Source organism: Neofelis nebulosa, chromosome 14 (assembly GCF_028018385.1).
Source record: "Neofelis nebulosa isolate mNeoNeb1 chromosome 14, mNeoNeb1.pri, whole genome shotgun sequence".
Lineage (NCBI taxonomy): Eukaryota > Metazoa > Chordata > Mammalia > Carnivora > Felidae > Neofelis > Neofelis nebulosa.
The window spans coordinates 40,779,244-40,789,386 of NC_080795.1; the positions used below are offsets into that span (position 1 = coordinate 40,779,244).

General features: G+C 44.4%; 2 long non-coding RNA genes across 2 annotated transcripts; one reads left to right on the forward strand and one right to left on the reverse strand.

Annotated features, from left to right (window-relative positions):
* Positions 1 to 1,898: 1,898 nt before the first annotated feature.
* LOC131494310 (uncharacterized) lies at positions 1,899 to 3,894 on the forward strand. The gene is made up of 3 exons (XR_009253320.1): positions 1,899 to 2,183; positions 3,428 to 3,521; positions 3,793 to 3,894. It is a non-coding gene; the product is annotated as an uncharacterized LOC131494310 (long non-coding RNA).
* On the reverse strand, positions 3,809 to 9,772 carry LOC131494311 (uncharacterized). The gene is made up of 3 exons (XR_009253321.1): positions 9,548 to 9,772; positions 8,599 to 8,831; positions 3,809 to 3,884 (listed from the first exon to the last, which is right to left on the reverse strand). It is a non-coding gene; the product is annotated as an uncharacterized LOC131494311 (long non-coding RNA).
* Positions 9,773 to 10,143: the final 371 nt, after the last annotated feature.

Sequence of the window (10,143 nt, forward strand, 5' to 3'; positions counted from 1 at the left end):
TTGAACAACCCATGAACCATGAGATCATGATCTGAGCCAAAGTCAGACGCTTAGCCCCTTCACTTGTTATTTTTATATAATCTTTTGTCACGATTGAGCTAGCATTTATTGAGTGCTTACTCTGTGCTAGAGCTTCTGCAGACACTATTGTACAAGGACCTCTCTACTCTCTCCACTGGGCAAATATCAGTAAGTTCCATCCATTTCTTGTGTTTCTGCTTATCAGTACCTGAAGGGCATATTTACTTTAGGCAATTATAAGCATAACAAAAGGATTTCCTGAGAATGGCTGAACCTGCATTTTGGAATTATATATGTACCCTAATAGTCTTCTTGTATGGTATATAATATCACTCTAATATCCACTTATTTCCCATCAGGATTTAGGGGAAACCAGCAGTCACTGGAACCAGATGTCATACTATTTGAGTTCAGGTGGTCCTTTTTGTTGTAGTTGTTCCTAGTCTATCTGGGACCCTATTTCCATGACCTGTGCTGTTTCATCTAGATTCACTTCGGACTGATCATTTTAGCATTGGAGTGTATGTATGTAATTTGCAGAGAGTTTTTAGTTTTTCTCACAGCAATTGCTCAAAATTCAGTACTAAAGTACATCATATGACTTGCCATTTTCCCAAACTTACCGTTCCTCTCCTCAAGGAATTCCTCTGACCAGAATTTCTCTGTCTGGAACCCCACTTTAACCCTTCTGTCTGAGAAACTCCTATGTGCCTTTCTCCAGACCCAGTTCAAACGCCTCCTCAATTGTGATGCCCACCCTTAGCCTCCCAGCTAATCCATTCTTCCTCTGTGCTCCCAAATCACCTTCTGCATAATCATGAATAATTATTTGTACATATGTTTATTTCTCCCATCAAATATGAGCCCCCTTGAAACGAGGGGGAGTGTTTATTATTATTATTATTTTTTTTGTCTTTAGCAAACAAGAGTTCCTGGCACATAACAGGTGATGAAGAAATGATTGGGAAGTCAATGAATAAAGGTTAAAGGCTTTTTGTTTATTTATTTAATATAATTTATTGGCAAATTGGTTAACATAAAGGGTGTAAAGTGTGCTCTTGGTTTCTGGGGTAGATTCCCATGGTTCATCGCTTACATACAACACCCAGTGCTCATCCCAACAAGTGCCCTCCTCACTGCCCATCACCCATTTCCCCTCTTGCTACCTCCCCCCATCCACCCTCCGTTTGTTCTCTGTATTTAAGTCTCTTATGGTTTGAAAGGCTTTTTATTTAATCAACTGTATTTTTATCCTTGGGTAATTTCCATCTTTTTTTTTTTTTTTTTTGAGAGAGAGAGAGAGCACGTGTGCAAGTGAAGGAGAGGGGCAGAGGAGGGAGAAAGAGAATCTTAAGCAGGATCCACACTCAGCTCAGAGCCCGACTCCGGGCTCAATCCCATGACCCTGGGATCATGACCTAAGCCTCAGTCGCTCAACGAACTGAGCCACCCAAGTACCCCTCCATCCTTTTTTTGCTGTTATGCAAATACGTGTAATGTAGGAAATACCAAGGACGTGTCTGTTCTACCACGTCACTGCTAATGACTTTTGCAAAATGTCTATGAGTGCCTTCTACAAAACGACCTTCTGAAACTGTGGTGGAGAAAGTTTTATACAATTTATCCATCTGGATGAAGGTCCCAGTGTGGCTGTTTTATAGTCTCATGTTCATGACCTGTGGGTAAACTCCTAAGAACTTACGTGATCCCAGCCAAAGCCAGGAGCAGCCACATTAGAACCTCTGGGTTATACGCATCATCCCTGGAAACACTGGACTCTGGCTGCACTTCCAGTTGTAAATACCTAATCACGTCAAAAATGTGTAAAGTTCCAAGACCAAGGCACTGCACACAGCTCTTTCCAGTACATGGGTCACAGCTGCAAAGCTGTCAAAATAGCAGAACAGTGGCCTGGAACTCTGCCCTCCAGAGGTCCAGGGCATGTGGGCAGACTCACAGAAACAGATGGCTAGACATGGAAGAAAGACTAGATTTTGATTTTTTGCTTTATGAATTCAGCAAATTGGGCACAGCAGCAATAGTCAGATTCTATCTGGTTCACTCCCAGCAAACCAGACTCTTGTGGATCTGCAAGGCTTCACGTGGCTCCATTTCTTTTCCAAGATGATCTCACCTTGCAAATGGGGTTTCATCCTGATCAGGTAAAGAGAAAAACTGGTGGCTTGGCAGGATAATTCTTGCCTGTAAGAATATGAATCAGGGCTCCACATTTTCCGGACATTTATCTTTGTTTTGGGTCATTTGAGGCTGAATCCACACCTTGGCCACTCATCCCTCCACTGTTCTATCTTTCCTTGATAAGAAGAGAGTAAGAAGTAGACGGGCTATGAGTTATGTTGTTAGCACGAAGGGCCTTTCTACATTGTTTTTTCTCTTTTTACAGTTTATCTTACATTCCCAGTCATCCAGCAGAATTGTAAACTGGTAGTTTGAAGGGGCTGGTACAGCTCTTCTCTCAGATAGTCCTTATGCCTCTGACAGGATGCTTCCTGGCCATGGGACTGACCATCGAGAAAGACAATACAGCCTGTGGGATGTGGCTGGTTTGGGAGGTTTTTGAGTCTTGATGCTGTGATTTGGTGTTATGTGTTCTTGTCCTCTCTCAACCTAAGTTATTGAATTTGCGAATGGGGCTAATAAAGCATTCGATTCAGGTTGACAGTAGGCTAGGAGAGCACTGCCACCGTGTCAGCAAGGACAAGGTGTAGCTGCCACACTGCCAAGACCCAGCACCCCCTAAAGTGACTCAGCTGAGAAGGCAGTCCCGGAAGGGCAGCCTAAATTGTGCCCAAAAGGCACAGAGGTGACCCAGGCTGATGTTCCATCAAGCTGTTGGAGCAGCGGGTAGGGGGACCCCTCCCTCAGTGGCTACTCGGGAAACAGGAGGAAGTAATGTGCAGGTGCTGAGATGATGGCTCCCATTTCGGACCTGACATTCAGGATTTCTGTGACTATCAGCAAGTTATTTCATGTTTTTAAGCTTCATTTTCTTCATCTGCAAATTGGAACAATAAAATCTATTTGGAGAGTTGCTGAGAAGCTTAAAGTAATGGAGTGAATGCATGACAAGAGTTTAGCAATGGGCTTAATATGTAGCAAGTGCCTAAAAATGGTAGCTCAAAGCAAACAAGTAGCTGGAAGACAGCAGAGTTTGGGGAGATGGATCCATTCCTGGTAGAATCCCTGCCCATAAGAGGACAGATGAGAGGGACAGGCTCTCTCTTTGCGATGGGTACTAGTGAGAGCCAACAAGCCCAGCCTAGCCATTGGGGCACGGGCTCAGGCTCTGTTCTCAAGGTGGCCATGCTGTTGGACAGAATTAGGATGTGGATATCAGGCTTCATCTGGAAATTCTCAGACACCTGTCTCTTGTACTATGTGACAGGATGCCTGAGGCTTTGCAAGGGAGAGTATTATGCTGGTTGGCCTGTCGGAGTCTCCATGATGCATCCCCACCACCCACCCCTCCAGTTCTCAGGGTGAGTTTCCTGCTCAAGTGTTTAGGTGGGGACTGAATGCGACTTTCGAGAATTGACTTAGAGCTTGGGGGAACCAGGAGGCAGCTGACACTTCCCCTAGTCGCTCACAACTTGTGTTGACTGAAAAATACTGCCATATAAGTCTCTCCATGACCTGACTTCTCCCCATGTTTTTAGCCAGGCTCTTCTTCACAATTTAAGCTTTGATGATATCCCCATTTATACCATGCTGATTTATGCCTCCATATCTTTGTTCTTCCCAAACCTTCAGCCTGCAATGCTTTTCCTGCATTTCTTCACCTGGACAGCTTTCAACATTCCTCAAGGCTCAGCTGAGTAATCACTTCCTCCAGGATGCCTTCCCTGAGTCCATGGGATAAAAATAGCAACCAATTAATTAGCACTTAACTGAGTACCAGACAAATGGAATAAGCATTCTATACTTTGCATCATGTAATACTTCAACAACTCTGAGGAAACAGAACCCTCAAAAAGTTGAGTGGCCTGCTCATGGTCTACCTTAGCAGCTAAGATACGTTGGAGCCTAGATTTTAAGTCATATGTGCTAAACCCAAAACTGATGGTTTCTAATCACTATGATAGGTTGCCTCCCTGCACGTACCTTCTTCAAAAATGGAATGGTTGGGGCGCCTGGGTGGCTCAGTCGGTTGAGCGTCCGACTTCAGCTCAGGTCACGATCTCACGGTTCGTGAGTTCGAGCCCCGTGTCAGGCTCTGGGCTGATGGCTCAGAGCCTGGAGCCTGCTTCCAATTCTGTGTCTCCCTCTCTCTCTGCCCCTCCCCTATTCATGCTCTGTCTCTCTCTGTCTCAAAAATAAATAAACATCAAAAAAAAATTAAAAAATAAAAAATAAAAAAATAAAAAATAAATAAAAAAATAAAAAATGGAATGGAAGCCATTCACCTCTCTGTTAACTCCTCCTAACAGAAGGAAATTCCCCCAGGACAAAAAATTCTCTGGATCTAGCTCTTCATCTCATACCTGACATGGAGTGTTCATTCAGTAAAGGCTAAAGGCCATGTGAAATAAATCAAAGGGTACAAAACTTATTTTTTAAATGGTGGTGGAGAGAGAGACATGGGTTTGGAGGAGCTCCTCGTCTAGCAGGGAATAGGAAATGATCAACACGCAAGGTAATTCAATAGGAAAAAAGAAAATTGCTAAGACAAATTGGTGCTCAAAAGCTAGATAAGTGTATGGAAAAAAGCAAACCTTAACCCTTACCTCAAACTATATGCCAAAATTAATCCAACAGTGATCACAGATATGTCTGAACATAAAAGCTGAAAATATAAGGCTTCTAGAAGGAAACCTAAAAGAATATCTTTGCACTATGTGTTAGGCAAAGATTTCTCAAGACAAAAAAAAAAAGCACTAAACTGTAAAAGAAATTATATTGGACTTAAGAAAAAATAATCATGGGGTGTCTGGGTGGCTCAGTTGGTTAAGCATCTGACTCTTGGCGGTTTCAGCTCAGGTCATGATCTCACAGTTTTGTGAGTTCGAGCCCCACATAGGGCTGACAGCAGGGAACTGCTTGGGATTCTCTCTCTCCCTCTCTCTCTCTGCCCCTCCCTCACTCACACACTCTCTCCCTCTCACTCTCTCCCTCAAAATAAATAAATAAACTTTAAAAAATTAAAAAATAAAAAAAATTCCTATAATTAGGTAAGGAAAATATAAAGATAAACAACCCAATAAAAAAATGGGCAAAAGACTTGACCAGGCACTTCACAGAGGAAGATTTGGAAAAGACTAATAAGTACAGGAAATACGATCAAGTTCATTAAATTAATTCAAACTAAAATCACAATGATTTCACATCCATGAGAATGGCTAAAATGAAAAAACAAAACTGCTAATACTAAATGTTGACAAGAATGTGGAGCAAAGAACTAGACTCATACATACATTGCTGGCACAGCCATTTTGGAAAATTATTTGTCAATTTCTTATAAATTTAGATACTTGCATTATGATCCAGAAATTCCACTCTTGGGCATTTACCCCAGACAAATTAAAACAAAACTCTATCAAACTACTTGTTTCTGGAAGCTTATTTGTTATAGCCCCAAACTGAAAACAGTTCAAATGTCCATCAGTAAGAGAACAGATAAACAAATTGTGGTGCATCCATTCAATGGAATACTACTCAGCAATAGAAAAGAAAGGACTGCTGTCACATATAACATGGATGAGTCTCAGAAACATTATTTTGACTGAAAGCAGCCAATCACAAAAGAGTACATTCTACATGATGCTATGTGTATGAAATTCTGATATAAGCAACACGAATCTATGATAATAAAAATCAGAGTAAGGGTTGCTATTGGTGGCAGGTTTGGGCTGAGAAAGGGTATGAGAAAACTTTCTGGAGTGATGGGAATGTTCTAGATCTCGATCAGGCTGACTACACAGGTATATTGATTTGTCAAAACTCAGAACTGCAGTCTTAAAAATCTATTTTTACAAACAGTTTTAGTTCAAAGGAAGAAATAGAACCACTGTGCTTTGTTCAGATCACACTTGAAATACTATGTTCAGTTTTGAACACATCTTAAAAACAATAAATCAAACTATCGGTTGCCAGGATGCAATGAGAAAGGTAAGGAATGGGGGAGGTGCAGGCCGGAGAGAAGACAAAGAGGGAGTATTGTCCTATTTAATCATCGGGAGGAGAGTTGTGTGGTCGAATGCCTACATTTATTCACCGGGTCTCTAAAGGGCATAACCAGAACCAGGGGGTAAAAATTACAAAGAGGAAATGTTTTCGAGACACCAGGAAATGAGGCTGCAAAGCAAAGCAAAGCTTGGACAGTCATCAGAAGGTCACTGACAGAGCCTGGACAAAAGGTGGAGCAGCCTGGACCGCATGTGCTGTAGGGGTGAAGACTGGAAGGGAGAGTGGATGTGAGAAAAAGCAGGAAGTAGACTGGGACATATGACACATGTGTTGTGTGTGTGTGTGTGTGTGTGTGTGTGTGTGATATACAAGGGAGAGCAGTGAATAGAAAATGACTCTCCCGTGTTTCCAAAGAAGACACCATTGATATTGGTACGTGTCATAGAATCTTATGAATCAGGAAATTGTGTTTAAAACATTAGACCTTAAAATTGTGCTATTGTGTCTGACTAAGCAATCAAAATGGATTTTAAAGAAAATGCGACCGAGTCACAGAGCTATTGGAGACAGGAACCAGAAGCCAAACCACCCACCTGCCTAACCTTTAAAGGCACCAAGATAAGCTGTTGTCCTTCAACCCCATCCTATCACCCCATTTCAATTTCCTGTGCTTACCCCATCTGAAAGTTTTCTTATTTATTTATTCTAAACTTTATATTGTATGTCTCAGTCCACTGGAATATAAACCTCTGAAGAGCAAGGATGTTGTGGTCTTAGTCACGGCTAGTGCCCCGGCTCCTAGAGTCCTGTGGGTCACAAGAAGGTGCTGCATCAAGAACTGAAGGTTGAGTGAAGTTCAAGCCAGAGCTGATTTGGGGATGGCTTACTCGTTGGTGATTGTGAATGGGAACTGCAGAAACACATGCCAGAATACTTCAGCCATTCGCAGAAGGTGTAGTGAGCATTTCAGATGTGTGTTTCTTTCAGTCCGACACTCATAATACCCCGATGGCACTTATGCCTCGTGCCAAGGCGAGTCCTCTTAGGCTCACATCTGCTCCAGCTGCTGTTTGCCCAGACAGGTTCCAGACACGGTTCCCTGCAGACGCCTGCAGCAAGCGCATTTCTCTTTCCTGCCTGGGGCTTCGCTGATTCCAGCGTGTGACACACCCTCAGGAACCTTCTGGGCATCTCATGCATGGGCAACTCAATAATGCGAGCACTACAGGAACACCCTTGATCAAAACGGGGTGGGGGAGTCAATGGACAAGCGCTTCCCCCTTTTGTAATCAGGACCAGTAGTTCTGAGACGATGCTTTGCATGAGGGTCCTCAGAAAGTGCAGCAGGTGAGATCAAGCAGCAGTCACCTACAGCGGGAGCCAGCTTGATAATGCACCCTTATGTTGGCACTCCTTCTGTCCTTGTTCCTCGGTCCACATTGCCCTTCTTCACTCCTCCCTGGGACCAAATAAACTAACTGCACCCATGCATTTGTCTCAGGCTCTGCTCTCTGGGACACCCAGGCAAAGACAACAACCTAATTTTCATTACCTTGACTCTGAAAGTGCTTTCTTGTTTTAGGAAAACCACCTGGATATGTAGGTCAGAAACTTCTGGCAACAAGACGGACGCGTTAAAATCCCCATATGCCCTTTAACTCTTGGGGCCCCTCGGCAGGTGCTGAGGCAAACCAGATAGCATGTGGCCCTGGTGTAAAGACAGCATCCCCAGGGGCTTCGGCACCTGCCATCTGATGGGCAACGGCAAATCCTCCCTGAGAAGAGCAGCTGAGGGCAGAAGCCGTCCTCAGCGGTGAAGGATGAGTGCCTGGCTGGGGGGGAGGGGGCAGGGCAGCTGCTGGAAGGCAGCCGATGGGCTGGATGAGCCTATGGGGTGGAGATTTCTCACACCCCCTGCCACTCAGGGACATCTTCGGTGAGGGGAGGCCCTTTGCAGAGAGACCCAGGGGCTGGAGAAAGGACAGTGAGTAAGTAGCAAAGGGTCTTCTTCTGTGATGGGGTCTGTATCTTGTTCCCTGGCCATTGTTTTCTTCTTAATAAAAGAGGTAAAATTTTCATAACATAAAGTTAATACTGTACAGTTCAGTGGCTTTTAGTAATTCACATGTTGTGCAACCATCAACCTTTATCTGGTTCCTAAACATTTTCATCTCCTCTCAAGGAAATCCTGTCCCCATTAAACAGTTACACCCTCTTCCCAGCCCCCCGGCTACCGCTAATCTGCTTTCTGTCTCTATGGAGCTACCCATTCTGGATATTTCCTATAAAGAGAATCAAACATTGTTCGACCTTTTGTCTCTGGCTTCTTTCACTAAGCATAACGTCTTTGACGTTCATCCATGATGTAGCGTGTGTCAAACTTCACCCCTCTTTAAGGCTGTGTAGTGTACCATTATATGGATGTATACGTACATAATCACATTGTGTTTATCTGTTCACTGATTGATGGGCATGGGGTGTTTCCGCCTTTCATCTGTTGCGGTGAATGCTGCTGTGATCGTTCGCGTACAAGCACGTGTCTGAGCCCCTGTATTCAATTCTTTCGCGAGGATGCCTGGAAATGGAATTACTGCTCATCCATCGCCACGTGTGATTCTTTTTCCGATGCTCCCGTTTGAGCCCCCCTGACTCTCTCTGCCAATTGGCTGAAGGAGAAAACCAATCACCACTTTTAACTAAAAATCTACGGAAGGATTTAAGACACCCACCCGCACACATGGGGCTTGGTCAAAGCTAAGGAAGCTGGCGTCCAGGGAGATGGGAGGGGGCTGGCCTGAGTGTTCCCCTACGCCCCTCTTCTTTACAGTGAGGGTCTTAGCCTTACTGTGAACTCACTTGGATGGGTTAGGTGGATTTAGTTGTGGGCGAGAGACCTGTGTACCTATGTAAGTATGAGCCCTGGGGCCTCATTTAGGTACATATATGAAACCATTCCACAGGGACAAGCCAGCCCTTATTTTCGTTTTCCCTGTGGGAAGTCTTTCAGCCGGGTGTCTATTTATTTATATTGGTTACCATGTAAGCATTATTTGGAACAAATCTTGAAAATTAGAAAAACAGAAAAAATAGGGTTCGGTACTAACCAAGCTTAGGGTCACGCCTCCGAATTAAAACATACCACCTGTACTGGGACAATCTGGGTTGGAGTCCCAGATTTCCGTTTTGCCACCTTTCCGTTTGCCACCACGTGAATGCCGTGTAGTCTGAACTTGGGACCCTCTCACTGGGGCAGTTTTAAGACATTAAGTCACTGTTGGCTTTGAGCAGTACTCATTCTAAGAAATGGATGTTTTTTTCCAAACAACAAATGTCCCAGAGTTCTGTCTGGGTACTGTTTTAGTCTGGAAAGGTAAGCACGTACCTGCGTCTATACGTTAGTGGGGGAAGAACCGGTGGTCAAAATTGAGACAGGAAATATCCATTTAAAGCGATGCGCACAGGGACATTCAGTGCATGAAAAAGATATCTGTGGGCGGCCAGGTCTTCTTCCCTCACGCCTGACCTTTTAACTCAATTGAAGAGCTGTTACTTCGATGGCCACAAAGGTGTCCCAGTGCCCCTGGGCGAGAGAGGCATCTCACTTCCTGGGCGGTGGCGGCGCAGCTTCTGTGGACACTCACAGGGCCCCACCCCCGCCCCCACCCTCACACCCGCCGCTCCAACCCCCCCCCCCCCCCCCCCCCCCCCCCCCCGCCATCTGACTCACGTTTTCCACCGTGGAGGTCACTGACAATGGAGCAATTAAACAGGCAGACCTGCTGAGGTATTCAAGTTTCTGTCCATAAATCTGGTGGGAACCTTGCACGGGGCCTGCTTTAATTACATTCTTTCAGAATCCCAAGGTCAACACGAACAACCCTTTGGGAGCTGGCTTGCTATTTTGATTTTTAATTCTCCTCTTCATCAACCTGACAACGTGTTTTAGCTGGTGATGGCTCTCCTAAGAAAGCTGAATTT